This window comes from Xiphophorus couchianus, chromosome 4 (assembly GCF_001444195.1).
Source record: "Xiphophorus couchianus chromosome 4, X_couchianus-1.0, whole genome shotgun sequence".
Lineage (NCBI taxonomy): Eukaryota > Metazoa > Chordata > Actinopteri > Cyprinodontiformes > Poeciliidae > Xiphophorus > Xiphophorus couchianus.
The window spans coordinates 28,168,386-28,183,270 of record NC_040231.1 but is presented as its reverse complement, the minus strand read 5'-3'; the positions used below and the strand labels follow the sequence as shown (position 1 = coordinate 28,183,270).

Below are 14,885 nucleotides of genomic sequence, written 5' to 3'. Positions count from 1 at the left end.
GTTTAACGTTTAGTGTAGTGGGTTTTTTTATAAAGTTTTTTACAAGCCCAAGCGCATTGTGCCAGAAGCTAGCTAAGTGTGCAGGTTGGGATATAATGATGTGGGCTGTCTTACCAGATGCGGTACTGGTAGACTTTATACCAGTACCATAGGAAGGAAGGAATGTACTGGGATCTTCTTGATAAGAATTTGAAGATGAAACGTGTGGATTTCCAAACAAGACAGCAGTTCCTGACACACTGGCAAGAAAAATCTTAATTGGTTTCAGAGAAAGAATGTAAAACTGCTTGAAAGGCCCAGTCAATCACTTCACTGAAAATCTATTGAAAAACTCGAAGATCAGAATCCATAGAAAGGATCCCCTGAACAATCGCAGACGAACAGGTCACATTCTGAAAACGGCGTGTGAAAATAACTGCGGCCAACATGGTGGCGTAAAAGGACCCTTGTTTTTGTTCAGGATCACCGCTGGTCTCCAACTACACGTCAGCTACAGAGCTGGCTAGCTTGATGAAATGCTATGAGGCAGCTACAGTATGTTCTGTGGTGGCCAAAGTTGGATTTTTAGGTTTCAAAACAACTTTCTTTGTTTCGTTATGTTTTTTTGTTGGGCGACTACACAACAGATTTCCAGATCTGCTGTTTGTCTGGTACTTAACCTCAACAAAAGCTCCGCGGGGGGCCTTGACCCGGATATGCCTGGGCATTGGATGGCGCCTTAGTTAACGGATGATGACAGTAAAACATTATTGGAGATCAGCATCAGATCGAGGGAGACGTGTTCAATATTAACAAAATAATATAGTACGCTCCAAATAAACTCAGATAGACTTTTTAGGAATGTACAATACATATCCAATCAAATGTTTAGTTAAAACCTACTGAAGTTGCAGAGAATGTGATTTTCTCATTTGTTAGATTGTAACCACAAACTATAAGACTTATGCACTAAGCAAACACACACTAGTGCACAGTTGTGAAATTGAAGAACAATATTACTAATATACACAGATTTTTATTTGAGTAAATACTTTGTAAAAACAACTAATTTCCCCATTTTTCATGGCAAAATAGTTCAAACTCTGTGAGACTGGAAGAGGACCCTCTGTGAAGATCTGATTTTAAGTCTCAGTAAGTTTAATATCAGGACTTTGACTGAACCATGCTGACCATGAGGCTAACCGATGTTTGCAATCGGATCCTTTTCTTTCCACGTTTTAGTTTTGTTCTCGCTCGTGTTGGTCTGTCACTATAAGATACACAGACATGTCGGAGGATTCCAACCTCAGAAGTAAGTCCCTGTTTGTACTTGAAGGACTACCAAGCGTCCCCACAGATAAGGAAGAGGAACTTTGAGTCAGTGCCGGCCTACCGGGACGGAAATGTGAAGAGACTTTTTAAAAGGGAACACCAAAGCAGGTGTGGGACAGAAAGCCAGCGAGAGTTGCCATTAGGCTAACCCCTTCCTGTTCAGTCTGCACAATATGTATTTACTGGAAGCAGGCTATGAGTACAGACATCTACCTCTACGTACTCTATCAGAAAAACTGCCAAACAAAAACCCGGCAGAGAGCGACGACATTTTCAGGACGAGCCTTCACGCCTCCGTCAAGACAAGCCATTAGGATGCAGCCCGGAGCATTCTGCGCCTGCTTTTAGTTGTTGTCATCACATTTCTCAAAATATCTGACAAATTCCCTTGTTGCTTACAGTAGCCGAAAGCACAAAGCTGGAGATTAATTATAAGACTATCTCCCTTGCAGGTCTTCTGTGTTACACATGAGGCTTTATTTGCCCCCGCCTCCCTGGGTCAGAATAAAATCGTCTCTTCTGGATTTTCTACGAAAAGCAGAAAAAGCAGAGAGGCCAGGATGCAACAGTGTAACAATGCACTGTTATTAAAGGGAAACTAGACAACTTAACTTTCACAGTTCTCTTTATTCCTCCCACAAGCCAAACAGAGATTACATGAATGGCTGAGTCTGGACGTGCCCAGGTCGTTGCCTTTGTACATAATCCTCCCTAATTCTCTTTGTAGTGGACACGCTCAGCTGTCAGTCATTGTTTGAAGCCTGCAAGGAAGCCCCGGGAACAAAGAGGATAACTGATATCAACGGCGACAGAGAAAGAGGAGTTTAAGTCTGGAGTGGGAAAAAAAAAAGAAATCACAGCTTCTTCTCTGTGTTTTGTTGCTTCCTGCTACGAAAAATACATTGCGTACGGCGCATTTTTCGGAAATAAGCACAGTTCACACACTGAAGTGACATCTTGGTCCATCTTTGACTGATACATAAAATTCAACACCAGACTGTTCAACATTGTTTCACAAAATCTGTGGTTTGTGTTTAAACTATGTCACAGTTTTACTGCATTTAATAACATACTTATTATGCAGTTTTGATGCAACGAAATGTGCTTCTATTTTCTTTTCAATAAAAACAAATAGCATGTGGAACATTTGTTTCACCATACTCGGAAGTTGGGCATTTATCGTATCGTCTGTCATTTATCGTATCGTCTGTCATTTATCGTATCGTTTGTCATTTATTGTGATAGATTTGTTGTCACAATAAAAAATTTGAGGATGTTTTGACAAACTCCAGTAAGCGATGTTGACAATCCGTCAAAACGCATATGTTTCCATTACAGCTATACTGCTGTAATGGAAGAGGCGAAGAGCAGCCATTTTGAAAGGCGAAGTCGTCCTTAAACGTCTTAGCTGGGAGTGGTCAGAGTTTCTCCCACTTTTCCAGTGGGAAGTTCAAGTTAGACATTCCAGAGAATTTTTCCTACTGGAAAGTCGTAATTTCCAAGTTTTTTACAAGTGGAGCGCCACTAATGCCTAGATGCCCTGAGTTTCAGTCATGTTGCCTGATTATGGAAGCAATCAATAGTGTATCTAATAAAGTGGCTGTTAAGTGTATCTAAAATATCAGCTATGCATGACAAATGAGTTAACTGTACTGAAGTTTTCACTTGGATTCTAATCAAAATGTGTCGATTGAAAAAATCAATAATTGAATCATCATTGAACATCACATTTATAAATTAATGTCCAATTAACGTCTAGCTGATTCTAAAGAGTAACATTCAGAGTTCATCTTTATAGTGTCCTTTCTGTATCTTAATCGAGATATTAAAGAAATAACACCATTTCTTCGAATTTCCTTACACAAACTGTGATGTTTTTTATGTAACTTTTCGAAAATTACATTCTTGCTTATTTATTTTTGGATTTTGGATCCCGCCATCAACCGAGAGAGTCGTACTATCCCTTTAATTGTCGGTAGGGCTTTCTGTCATTAGTTCTTCCTCGTCGTTTGTTTAGGTCTCCATTGGTTCTTCCTCGTCGTTTTGTTAGTTGTCCATTGGTTCTTCCTCGTCCTTTGCGTGATGAGCAGCAGCCGGTGCCGCTGGGCTCTGTGTCGGCCGCAGGCAGCGTGCGCTGAGGGAGGAGCTAAAGTTTGGAGGCATGAAAAGGGAGCAGCGTTCAGTTTGTATCGTAGGAGATTTGCTTTCGCACGCTGGGAGGATGTACGCCGCTTCTCTGTCAGCGCCGGGCGCATTTTGAGGATTTAGCCTTTAACTTTGGGTCCGTTTTTTTTTTTTTTTAATTTTCTTTTCTTTCTTTTATTATTATTTTTTTTTGCCACTTTTACCCAGGGACCGGGCGTTGTTCTCTGCGGAAGGTAAGCGGCTCTCTCTGCCTCCGCTCGGTTACAGTTTTATTACCCGCACAGACAACCAGGTTTTTGTGCTTAAAAAAAAAAAAAAAAAAAAAAAAAAAGGTCTAAGGAGGAATTGTTTATTTTATAAATGTCTGAACAAAAAAAAAATCACACCTATGGACATGAACTATTATTTACATTTGTTTTATTATTATTAGTTTGAACAAGCTGTCCAGTCTTCTGTCATTTTTTCCCCCCTCGTCCTGCTCACCTCAAGCCAGGGTTCCCCGTTTTCCAGTCATGTCTGGCTGCTTTCTGACTAAATTACAGCTGCTAGGTCAGAAGAAAGGAGCAATCAGACTGAGATGATCAGCCCTGCTGTGCTAATGGTGCAGGAGGGCAGAGAGCCTGATGGACCTGTCCTCCTGGGCTTCTTCTTCTGGAGAAACAGCTGCTGTTTGCATCAAGCCCCGAACAAAACAACAAACGTCTCCTCTGCTGCCAGACAAAAAATAAATAAATCAAAAACACTGGGGGAATTGCTGCATGATCCATAATAATTCACATGTCAGAGCACTGGTCAGGATTGATCCTGCTCAACCTTTTCTCTTCTTCAGCAGCATCAGTTTTTTTTCTTGTTTGTTTTTAAATGTCACATCTACAAATTTTTTTAAATTCTCTTCATTGCTGACCAGCTTTTTGCACGTTCCCTCTGGTATTCAATCATTTATTTTTGAGATTGGAAGATATTTAGCTTCCTCCTTCAGTTCTCTGTCAAGAATTCACCAAAATGTTAATACTACTTCCAGTCACAAGAAGCGGATGAGTTAAGTTACTCAATATAATTATATAGTAGTTTTGCCGTATCTGCGTCCATACTCTTCAAAACCAGCCGTCACTTGCTGGAAGTCGGTAGGAGGGACCAGCATCTGCTTTACTGGAGAATTTATGATCTAAATCACTGGCTTCTAGTCATCTGCAGTACAACATGATCTTTTGTAAAAGCATATTCCCACTTGGAGTTGTAAATAGACATTTTCTTTGGCCATCTTGCAACTAATGTGAAATATTTCCCAAATGTTCTGATGTTTTATAGTGATCCTTTTTTAAATGTATAAATGACATCATAATGTTTATCTGCACAAGCGGTTCTGAAAGTCACTCCTTAGTGTTTTTTCTCTTCTTATTCCTTCCAAGCAGTGTGGCTATATTGTAATATTTTAAACCGGGTCTTTTGGTGCCTTTTTGCTGTTTTAACGGTGGAAACATTGTTAAAATTTGATTGAGCCGATGTTTACTGGCACACATGAGAAGTATGTTGGAGTTGGTCCCCAGTGGAATGGGTTTGACACTGCCTGTGTTTGAGTTTCAGCCACTGAAATCACACTTGGATTAAACCTTTGCATGATTGCGGCGCTAGACGGAATTAAAGACAAAATATTGTATTGCTGACAAAATACCTTTTTATATATTTGGATTCGTATCCAATTCTGCTCAAAACAACAGGCAGTCAGAACGTTGACAAAACTTTAGCATTGAGAAATGTCATCGCTTTATCCCAGTAAAAGGACCTTGCTGCGCTAAAATCTCTACCAGCGTACGCGTGGTTGCACATTTTAAGTATTTATTGTTCATAAAGATGATTTTTGAGCGGATGTGCCTTTTTAATAAAAATTAATTTGTCATTAGCAGCTGCAAAGTTGTGTAAGTCAGACTGATATTTGTAGTTAGCCGTTTTCACTCTTAATACAGTTCGCATATGTTGTCATGCTAAGCTACGTATAGCAGCCAGTTAATATTGCACATTTTATGCAGAAATTCATTGTAGTGTTTACAACCACTACTTTGATTTGATTTTATTTACTTATTTTCTGGTATGACAAGCATAGGTCTCTGAGTGTATATTTGCTTGTGTTTTTGTTTTTTTTTTCCTTTTTCTATTAAGTATTTACAGCAGCGACCACATTCGACGTTACGTTCACAGGCAACCGCAAGATTAAGTTTTTATAATTTTATACCAACCATCAACATGTGCGCTGATGATCCGCAACACAATGGTGATGCTGGCTTTAAGTTGCGAAACCTAAATGAAACTACATTAATACCAAACTTTGCAAATATTTCAGTCGGATCCTGACCTTCTGCTCTGTAGGTTTGTTTTGGTTTGTTGAGTCCGAACGTGTAGCGCGCATCACTCCAGTTGTCTGTAAAGATAACTCAACATGACCCTGGATAAAGCATCACCTTTGCTCTGGATCTGGTCTCCACAGATGACTCCTCATGAAATTAGCTACTTTTATTTTATTTATTTTTTTATCCTGAGCTTTTGGAGCTAAATCTGCTGAGTGTGCTGCCTGCCTTGTGTTTGCGTTGGGCTCATGCGCCTTGTTGGGTTCAGACTGTAAACGACTGCTGGAGCCGTTCCTTCTGATGGGCTCCGGCTTTCTTGTCGTAAACAGATTTTGAGGGTCTTTTTTTTTTTTTTTTTTTTTCTTTCTTTCTTTCTTGTAATTCAAGGATCAACTCGTTCTCCCTCACTTTTTTTTTTTTTCCTTCTCTTTTGTAATTACGCGGACCCCCACCCACATGTTGAAGCACTCAAAACAAACAGCCAGTCTCCACCCACAGCTTCAGAGGAATGGTCAGCATGCGGGGAAGTTGTGGTAAAGAGTCTGAGTCGTGGAGAGAGACCCTAAAGAACTATGTGTCCAGAGGGATTTGGATCACTCAGGGGGGGGACAAACTGATGGGAACTTGCTTGTTTAGAGTCTCCTAGCAGCCTCTCTACCGGGGCTGGGATGTGGGAAACCGGTCGTTTTTCTGGGACGGGTCCAGGTCACACCCAGGGACAGAACAGCCATGAACTGCGCCGCCTTTCCAGTATGCAAACAAAAGTTCTCCTTTCAAACAATGGCTTCTGTCCATCCACAGCAGAAAACGTTTTTTGTTTTTTTTATTCTTTTTAGGGCATGTGGGGTTTCGTTTTTGTCTTAAGGTTTGACTAAAACATCTGGCAGCGACGGCTCCTCGTGATGGCTGAGGAATTTGTGAGAAGTCACACTTAAGTCTTCGCACTCTGGCGAGAAGGTTTGACGCTTGCATTTGCATCCAGTGACTCTGTCCCTCGCTCTCTCTCTGCGGTGCTGTGGCATAGCTTTTGTCTGCCGGCTGCTCAGTCATTCATATTCGGCATAAACCTACGGATCCTGTTGAGAACGCCCCCCACCCACCTGCCTCCAGGCCCTGCAGGGGGTTTAGGTACCGGGCCAGAGTGGGATTCTGAATGCAGATGACTTTCCAGGTGGTTCTGCTGGAGATGCTGAATTTCATATGCAAATGTGATGCTCCGAATTTCATTATGGTTGCATTGACATTCCCCTGCAAAAGTACTCATACCCAGTAAACTTGTTCCAACTGCCAGCGTTTTATTTTATGTGCTATAGCAACACTAAATAGTGTTCGGTTTTGAAGAAAAGAGGCAGCATGACTGGTTTTTGCAACATTTTTTATGTTTTCGTGAACTTAAATACCTTAAAATAAAAGGAACCAGTTGCTATCAGATTTAACCTAAATGGAATCTGTGGTAATTTAATCTGAATATATTCTCAGACAAAATACATTTTATAACATTTTTAAAAATGGTTTAGCCCAAAAAAAAAAAAAGACTGTGGTGGAGGTTCACCTTCCAGTTGGAGAACCCTAAAAAGACAGCAACAACAGGATTGTTTATAGCATGTTCAAAGTGCAGACTACAATTTGAGAACCTGTGACAATACTTCAAAGAAATGCTTCTTAAAAATGCTTTCCGACTGTAAATTCATGCTATAAACCATCCATTTTATTCTCTTGTCTAGTCCTGTATGTCACAGGAAATCCTAAAAAGTTCAAGAAGCTTTCATACTTTTGCTGGAGGGGAAAAAGGGAGACAAACTGGAAAATAAAGGTCAATAAAGATCCATATTGTTGTGATTTACAGCAAAAGTTTTGCAATTAAATATTTTGTATCATAGCTTGGCTACTCTTGGAGTGTTTTCACACCTGGTTACGTATTCACACCTTCCCAAATGAACCGGACGTTCTAGATGAACCAACTGGAGTTTAATTAGAGCGGACTCAGTGGGGCTGGTGTGGATGCACCCCAAGAAAACTGCAGCAATGAATCCTCCATTTACCTGGCTTAGTGAGGTGCTATTGTTTACTAATGTCTGTTTTGCACTTTATTTGTTTTAAAGTGTAAAATCAGTGACGTTGAGCTTCTCATTAATCTTAACATGAGTTCTTAACCTTACCTGTTTTAGTTCTGTTGCATTTCTTCAGTAGCTCCATGCTAGTCTTTAGCAATGGGGGCTTTTTCTTGATGAAGCTGCGTATTGACAGCGCCTGCTGTGGTTAGAATCTCGGTGCTATACTTCCCCCTAAACGCCTCTCTGTAGGTCTCCAGTGGAAGTGGGCTTGTATCGCCGCCGTTTCTATTTGTATTGAAGGTTAGACAAAGTGCACTCGGCTGCGGCTCGCAGGAGATCCTGACTGAGGCGGCTGTCGGTGGATGGAAACGTGTTGCATAACGAGCTTCTCTCCGGAGAGAAATTTAACATTTCCTCTGCTCTCCTTCGGGTTTTTTTTTTCCTTTTTGAAGGAAAGCCAGAGAAAAAGAGAGCAGGACTTTTTGGAATGAAAACACACCTGCTTTATGTCTGGAATGGTTTTTTTTCCTTTTCTTTTTTTCTTGAGAATCGGACGTTTGCCCATTTTCCTGGAAATTTGCAGCTAAAAAACTTTAGAAATCTGAAATTCTCTAGGGTGAGTGTGTGTGTGTGTGTGTGTGGTTGCTCTATCAGAGGTTTGAAATGTTGACTCGCCTACATCCAGCGAGTTGCAGACGTATTCATGCCATCGGTGGGCGATATGGACTCGAAGGTTTTATCACAATATTCTGGGGTATTATTGTGACATGAGCTATTTATTACTACTTTGTTAGGTGACTGTGTGTCACGGCAATTATAGCCCCACAAACACAACTACTGCTTTTCAGAAACATTCCCATTTGTAAAAAATCCTTTTTTTTTTAATGACGTCAACCTCATGAAGATGTGTGATTTGTATCACTAAAATGCACAGTAACTGCATTTTATCAGATGTTTTTTTTTTTGTTGTTGTTGTTAGTTGATGATCTCGAACTGTGGAGATAATTGGTAAAGCTCCCAATCCCATCGACAGACTTTTTGTTTTTTTTGTTTTTAGGGTTTGTTTTTTTTTTACATTGGAATTTATTCTTATAAGAAATAATGAATCAGTAATAAACGATACAATAAATGTGGCGTTCTGCTGACCTTGTCCATTTTTGTTGCCGCTTGGTGAAGACCAGATGTGTGGTTTACGCAAAATACATGGGAATTGGAAAGCTTTGAACACTGTTGTAAAGCTCTCCATTCAGTTTCCTGTTTGGCTTCATGCTAGATGACATGAAGTCATTTTTCAAACGTTAGTGTGAGGGATTTTGGTAGAGCAGCAGAGGATCTTCTTACAGTGGATCAGTTTAAAAAAAAAAAAAAATTTTTTAGCTAGCTTTTGGTTTGGCAAAGAAATGTAAAGGCATGTTTGATTTTTAATCCACCTTTTATGAAGCAGGCTTTGGTGAGGGTTTGGCAAAAAAAAAAAGCCCTTCTGTCTGACTTCTACAGCATAGAAAATAGGATGGTCTTTTTTATGATCTGTATCTCCTGGTAGTCCTTTAAGCTTTTGGACTGGCTCCATACTAAGATTACAGTGTTGAAAAAATTGCACCTGTTGGCACAGCAAAACCTGGATCTAGTTGAAGGATTTCACCTGCACACATGAAATGACTCACAGCAGAACAGGCCTGTGCTGCCACAGTGAGTAGGTGGATATGCAATCAGGCACGGAGTTTCTCCAGAAATCTGATTTCAACAACACGGGAGAGAAGTTTCAATTTTACCTAGGGGAAAAGCTGGGGATTTTCCTGAGAGGTAAATGTTGCCTAATTGTTTCCCAACCTTCAGTTCTATTTTTGTTTTTCTCCCCACAGTTGAGGGGAAAAAATAGTTTCTACTGTATCTCTCTGAAAACTCTGTGGGTAAACATCCATCCCCATTTTCACTATTCAGGAACAGATGGGACACGTTTGTCATTCTGGACAGGGTTACCGAGACATTCCTAGGGTTTTAAACCTCTAGGGAACCGCAGTGAGGACCGTTATCCACAAACAGAGAAACCATGAAACAGTGGTGAACCTTCCCACTACCAAAATCACTCCCAGAGCACGGGTTCTCCAGGTCACAAAAGACCCAATAAAAAAAAACGAAAAAAGTCAAGTGTGCAAAAAGGGCATCTGTTGGCAAACTACTGCAGACAAAAAAAGAAAAAAAAAAACCACACAAATGCCTGTCTTATATTTGTCCAAAAAATCTTGACTTTTCCAACAGCAGCTTTTGGCACAATATTCAGTGGACTGATGAGGCAAAGTTGTAATTTTTTTAGGAATGACGTCCTGGTACATCTCCTGCACAATATCTCATGAAAAGATCATGCGAATGAGCTTTGGTACTTGGTGACCTGGACCGCTTGCCGTAGTTGATGGAGCCATAAATTCTGCTGTCTACCAGAAAACCTTGAAGGAAAATGTCTGACCATCTTTAAGCTGAAGGTGCTCAGTTATGCTGCAGGAAAAAGATCTAAATCACACAAAGTCCGCATCAAAAGAATGACAAGAAAACAAACAAATGCAAAACAAAAGTTTTTTTGGACTGAGCTTTGCTAAAGCCCAGATTTTGACCCGATTCAGATGGTTTGTCGATCTCTTAAACAGGCCGGTGATGCTGTAGAACTCTACAATGTGGCAGGACTAAAAAACAGCGATGTCAAAACAGTGATGTAAAATACTGATTGCCAGTTAGTGCAAACGTTTGCTGGCAGCTGCTGCACAACCAGTTATTAGGCTGAGCCGGGGGAAAGCTTTTACTCCACATCTAACTTTGAGGTTGGTTTGGAAAACTTAAAAAAACAAACTAAAAACGGCATTTGTATTTGCTCATTTGTCTACCGAATTAATTTTGATCTTACACAAATCTGAAAAACTTGTCAGGGTAGAAAACACTTTTTCACACCACGGCACGCTGACCTCTATGTACTTTTTTTTTTTTTTTTTTTTTTTTAAGCTGAAGGTAAACCAACAACTGCCTTGGAGCAGCAAAGCTGTCAAATGACTCATCCAGCCCATATCGTGTTCCCACCTGGAGCTAGCTATACGTGAATAGACTTGCGGTCGCAATCATGGAAATTTCTACCTGAACGCAGAGGTGGTTTGTAAATCTTCGAACCTTGTTCGATCCCAATACCCATACAGAATGGGATGGGTATTGGGATCCCATTCTGTATCCCAATACAGTCATCTGATACGCTTTTAAATCCCATTGCACGGCTTGTCAGATCACATAAAGAAATGAGTCGTCATGTCTGTTTAGCCACAGGGATTAATCCTGCAGAAGTACCCCCACTCTCCAAACTTGATGTGCAAGTCATGAGATGACTGGTTCGCTACAGACAGCCAACCTCCTTTAGGTTTGATGATGTAATTAGCAGATGAACTGTGATGCTGATGCAACGCCTCCGTCGTGTGATTACGCAACTATAAATCATCGACTGTCTTTTGTCACGCTACGGAGTTGGTCCACAGCGTTCCCGGACCTCATGACCAGCCATGTGGACGACTGACATGTTGTCCTGTTGTTCATAAAGCAACAGTTCGTTGACATCTTTTGACCGTCGGAGGCTGAAGCTATATGATTTCTAGTTCCTTGCGTTTCTTTTGTAAAGGATGTTCCCACCCAAAGCAAAATGTTGAGTTCTTATCAGAGGGATTTCCTGATTGGTCAGAGAACTTCGTTAGACTCAAGTAGGTCATTGGGTTGGAAGTGTGGAAAGCTTCTAAACCCAGAAGAACAAAATGAAAACAAAGGGGGATTAGTGTAATCTTGGTGTAGACTTGTACAGTGGGCTAGTAGCCATTATATCTTATAGCTGTAAATATAGCTTCTTTCACATCTAAAGAGGCTTCTACAGTTTCTGTAACGGGGCTTTGAGTCTGACTCGCGGCTCATAATTGATGCTTTAAAAGTTCCTCAAGCAGCGGCGTCCCACTGTTCCCCCGTCAGGCTTGAATAATTTGAGGCGAGGACACGTCTGTATTAGAGGGAAAAAGGTGACCCTGGCTCTCCTTCCAGCACTTATCTCCTCCGCCAGCTCCGTTTCACTCGCTCTTTCTGAAACGATAATTGCCACTTCCTGCGTGGCGGAGCCGGGCTCTGATCTTGAATGTTCCCCTGAGCCCATTGGACAGTAGATTACAGTAAGAGCAGAGCGCCTTTTGGGGTTTGTCACAACTTGCAGAAAGGAGACTCTCTGGAAGTCCTGCTGCTAAGTTTAAAGAAGCACTCCTGCAGCGGTTAACCATTTCACTCAGAGCTGTTTGGTCATCTCGGGTCATGCGAAGCATATTTATTGTCAAGTACCATAAAAGAAGGCCTTATAAGGCAAATAATAGATGCATTTATGTGCTTTCCAAAGGGAATTAAATGTATTTCAGACTGCATTAGAGGATCTTGTGCTGTGTTCTCAGAAGTGTTTTGTAATTACCCTTTGGACTGAGGACTCTCTAATGAAGCAAAACATTATGACTACCTGCCTACTAGAGTAATGCTCACCCTATTTTTTTTTTTTTTTTTCTTTTTTTTCTGTAAAGGCAAGAAAGGGTGAGTTGCTCTCTGGCAGAAAAAACTATCTTCTGGAAGTTGGGTAGTCGGAGCTGTTTTCAGCAAAAATAAACATGCACACACACACCCGCACGCACACACACACACAAAATTCAGGCCAATCACACAATAGTTTTGTACGCAGAAGGAGGCGAAAAAAATTGCCAGAGATGTTGTGACAAGAAGGTTGAGAACAAAATGACTCGATTTTCATCAGGCATGTGCGACAATGAGAACTGATTTCGACAGTTCGGCCCAACAACGTAGATCCATTAACACAGCGTTGGGCCCATCAAAGGATGGACTTTGCTGGGCGATTGAAGAAATACTGTAATCTCTGCCTCCAGCTTGTTGGAAGCTGATCTTCATCCTGCTTGGGTCAGATTTGTTTATCCACCTGTCGGTGAAACAAATGCCCAAACGTGTTCTCCTCTAAGCGTTTTCTAAACCATATTTAGCTGTGGTAGGAACTTTGTCCTTCTAAAGGGCCAGAAACAGATTCCCATGAAACAATGTGAACATGGCTTGCAACAAGGCTAAGGTAGGTGATCCATTTATAAAGTAACATCTATATGGAAAGCAGAACCCAAGGTTTCCAGGAAGAACATTGCCAATACCATTCCTCTACCTCTGCCGGCTTGCCTGCTTTATGCGTCCAACGTTGCTGCTTTTGGCTTTGGGTAGGATTCAGCATGGGCACCCTGTCCAGTCTGGCAACAGACCGCAAGAACCAACCTCTGGTTCTGTTGAACTGTGCAGTGAGAGCTAGCTTGTCTGTTGGCTCAAACCACACAGGCCAGCCTTTGCTCCTCATGTGACTCCATTCCCCGGCTCACCGCTGGTCCTTCCTTACACCGCTTTTGATTGATATTGTCTGCTGCGGTCAACTTTTTGAGATGCACGTCCACTTCCAGGACAAACTCTCCTCTTACTGCCCATTATATCCCACTAATGAAGAGACGCTCTGAGTTTTTCCACTTTGCCTGTCAGTGGTCATAATGTCATTCCTGACTGATGGAAACTCGCTGCAAGTATTTGTATTCGTGGCTCTGCTCCTACTAATCATGTTTCGTCGTTTAAACAGTTAGATTCCATGGATTTGCCCAACCTTGCGATTCAAACCTCGACAGAAATTGAAGCTTGAAAAACTGCAAAGCATTCAGTGACAATTTAGGAAATAATCTTTATTTAAATTTACTTCTGCTGGGCAGCAAGATGAGCCGCCACGGAGTGTTTCATCACGCATTCAGGTTAGTACTTGGCACTATTCTTCATCATCAGAACCAATCTATTGGAACCTCATCATCATCTTATGCTGAAATGTTCCAGGGACGTGACGCAGCAGGAAGCATTACAGCCGGCGATCATCTCTCAGATAACTGTGTGAATAATTAATGGTACATGCATGAAAAGTCGCCTTCCTCAAGCGATCAATCGGGCATCACACGCATAAATAATTGATTTATATAAATGAATTTCAAACTTCTGTTTTTTATTATTATTATTATGAATAGTCTTGTTGTCGAGGAACTAACAGCAGAACTAACTAACGTCCCAATAGATTGAAGGATAAGGGAAAGATGAAATGCAGTGTATTAAATAATTGGCCATTGATTAGCAGGGTAAACTACTGCTGTCTGGAACTATTTGTGTATACTTGTGATTATTATTATTGTAATTTATTATCCTTTTTCAGAGGTCGTTTTGCCTTCCGGGCCTCAGGATCCTGAACCTTCAGCCTGCGTCTGTTCAGAGTTACACCCATAAAAGTTGAATGTTATCCTGGGTTAAACTCTTTATTTGCTGCGTGCCGACACAGAGGCCGCTGTCGGCTTCAGATCCAAGACGAAGCGGTACCTGCAGGGTGAAAGTGAAATTGGAGAGTCAATATTTTTCTCTGGGTATATTACATCTTGGGGTTTTTTCTTGTGTGGTGTAATGAAGGAGCGCCACTGAAACTAGATTGTAGGTGATTTAATTCTCTTTGTTGTTCCAACTATGAGTATTTACTTTAATAAGAATAAGAATTTAATTTCCTGCAATGTGGGATGTTTTTTTTTTTAAGTGAAAACTGTTTTATTTTTCTCCCTTGTCTTTGTTGAGGTCTGTTTTTATGAATGTAGGCCACATTAAAAAGCACCCAAGGACTCCGGTTGGAGGATATCCTGGAGATTTGGGTCTGATATACCCGTCAGCAGAGAAAGCAAAGAACCCATTTAACACCGCTGCACTCAAGAGGCATAACTCAGAGAGGACTTCCTTTTTTTTTTTAAAGTTCCACAGACCTTTTTTCTAACCTGTCTTGCAGATTTACTGTTCAAAGTGCTAACTTTTACAGTGACGCACATTTGGGTCATTTGGTTCGGTCGGAGAACGCCAGCATGCAGATGTAGACAGCTCTGGTAAACGTGTAAAAGGCCTTTTAACTAAATGCATCTTTTATTACTGC

The 14,885-nt window shown here is 41.0% G+C and overlaps 1 protein-coding gene across 2 annotated transcripts in view; it reads left to right on the top strand.

Moving 5' to 3' along the window:
* The window catches only part of LOC114142815 (semaphorin-4B), a 63,802-nt gene that overhangs the window by 6,803 nt on the left and 42,114 nt on the right, over nt 1–14,885 (top strand). Inside the window, exon 1 of one of the 2 annotated variants that reach the window (XM_028014295.1) lies at nt 3,434–3,689. The exons of the other annotated variant lie outside the window; for it this stretch is intronic. The gene's annotated coding sequence lies outside the window, so the exon portion shown is untranslated. Of the gene's footprint in view, nt 1–3,433; nt 3,690–14,885 lie in introns of those variants that run through there. 2 annotated transcript variants of the gene reach the window in all.